Here is a 2541-nt window from a genome sequence, read left to right as displayed (position 1 = left end):
ACAAGATGCTTAAAATGTGTCTGTCAGCAAGGATGTCCACATTTGCAGCAGAATTACACTTTGTTTAGCCTTTCATCAAAATCGTACTTACCTTCCACCTGATAAACTTCACACTCAGTCAGGTTGAGGTCGTTGCTGTGCATCTGTCTAGCATTGAAGTTGTAATACTTTCCAGGACTGCTGTGCACCACTGGTTGGCTTCCATTAAGGAGAATTAAATCTTCTCCAAAATAAGGACCACAGTTGTTGATCATTCTCACTGCATATGGAGCATTGATGCATGGATATTTGTTGAGCATGCGTCCTCTGAAGGAGAACAGGAAGGCTTCGCAATCATATACAAACTGTCCAGACTGACTGAACGGTTGTCTGGTGTAGCCTCCAAACACATATCCAGAGTTGTTGTAGCCCACAGACACAGTGGGTGACTTGTTGTCACAGTGTTGGTGGAAAGCTGCTCCAGTGAAACCATGGATGCTGGCTTTGTAGATCAACTTCAGTTTGAAATTTCTCAGCTGAGAGCAGATTTCTTCCTGCTGATTCGTGGTGAGCTTGGAGTTCATCTGGTCTGAAGATGCTGCTTGATCCGTTGATCCCTGATGATGACTGGAACATTAATTTGGCAAAAAGAAAAACAGGAAAGAGTCGTGTTACTGTATAAATTGCACCACTTTGTAAACATATCTTAAAAAGTATTACTGCAGCTGAACTGAAGCAACTGAAGTATTACAAAGCTTTGCTTTAAAAGTAAAACTGCTTTGTATGTCATTATTTACTAGTCAAAACTCACAACATTCAAATGCAACATTTATCAAACATTCCTCGTGGACGAGTCAGACATCCCTGAGTGCTTCTCTGCCCCTGCTTGCTCATGTTTAATCTTCACGCAAGAGGAAAAAGTCACAGCGCATGAGAGACTGTTTACTTCCGCGTGCATGAGCTGGTACTCAGTAAGGATCAATGTTATTATTGTTACTGTTTTAACATAGTTTACTGACAAAAAAAAGCTAAATTTATCACTAGCTTAAAATGGTAAACTGCAGCAGCATCTTAAAGAAAACACTAAATGTGCTGTGCATTTTAAAACTTCTCAAAACGTCTTTATTTCTAAAGTTTTGCTGTCTTTTTAAAGGGTAGCAATGCAGTTGGAACCTGAATCCATCCAGGCTAGCTGTTTTGACTAACTTAAGTTTTTTTGTTTTTAGGCTAATCTGGCATTTTGCTAATATTTTAGCTGGCTATCAGCTTCAGTGTTTTCAGCTCTGAGCTTCAGCATCTTCAGCTATGAGCATTACCACTTTCAGCGGCCAAATTCAGCTTACAGCATTCACACTAGCATTATTGCAGGTAATATTATATATGTAGTTCATAATTATGTTAAAAAGTTACGGTTTTAAAAGTTTAAAAAATTTAGTTTTAGAGTGTTCAATAAATGTTTATCTTGTTCGGCCCTTCGACCTAAGGTGTGTTTTGAATTTTGGTCTGCTTTGAGTTTGATAAAAACATGTTTTTTCATTTTGAGCATAATTTTATATTGTTGTTGATCATGAATAAATTTAAGCAACAAAACAACTTGAAGAGTCATGTTCAATTTGAAAGAGAAGGTTCGGTAACGCTTTATATTAAGGTGTGCTTGTTAAGTATTAATAAGATATTAATAAGCATTAGTAAGATGCTTATAATTTGCTTATAAGCACTTATATATATTAATAAGCGGCTTATTACGCTATTATCTAAATTATGGCGTGGTATCAATGAGATATTAATAAGCATTAGTTTGATGCTTATAATTTGCTTATAAGCACTTATAAAGATATTAATAAGCCGCTTATTACACCATTATCTAAATTATGGCATAATGTCAATCCAATTAATTATGTGCTTATAAAAACTTAATAAGCAATTTGTAAACTACTTATTACAGTATTATATAGTATCAGGTTAATGGGCCGGTAAGAATATGCTTATAATTTATTAATAAGCTGCTTATTAGACTGCTATTAAATCGCAAAGCAATAGGCCACAAACAATATGCTTATAAAGATATTAATGAACTGCTTATATTGCTTATTACTGATGTCTAATACCAAGTTAATAAGCCACTAATACATGCTTGTAAATGTGTTTATACACTGCTTATTACACTAGTTTGCAGTACCCTAATCTAAAGCGTGGACCATGTGTGTTAATAAAGAAAAAACACGGCAAACACTGTATGAGAAGTTTTAATTTAAACACAAAACATTACAGCTTTAAACATGACACTCTCTTTTGCTGTTTCACTCTTTAAATAATGACTTGGTAAAACAAAACATCCAGTTTGTGCCAACTGTGTGGTTAGTGACTTCAAGGCAAAGTTGTACACAAGTCTCTGAGGGCAAGTCCAAGTCAAGTCCCAAGTCTAAGGTTACAAGTTGAAGTCAAATCACAAAATTGTCTCTGTTTTTTTTTTGTTTTTTTTTACTGTTTAAGGGTCCCTCCCCTTCTTGGGGAAACAAACAAACAAACAGACAAAAAAATGTGTTTGTCCTCTAGTATATT

This window comes from Oryzias melastigma, linkage group LG4, assembly GCF_002922805.2.
Source record: "Oryzias melastigma strain HK-1 linkage group LG4, ASM292280v2, whole genome shotgun sequence".
Classification (NCBI taxonomy): Eukaryota; Metazoa; Chordata; class Actinopteri; order Beloniformes; family Adrianichthyidae; genus Oryzias; species Oryzias melastigma.
This window is presented reverse-complemented; position numbering follows the sequence as displayed.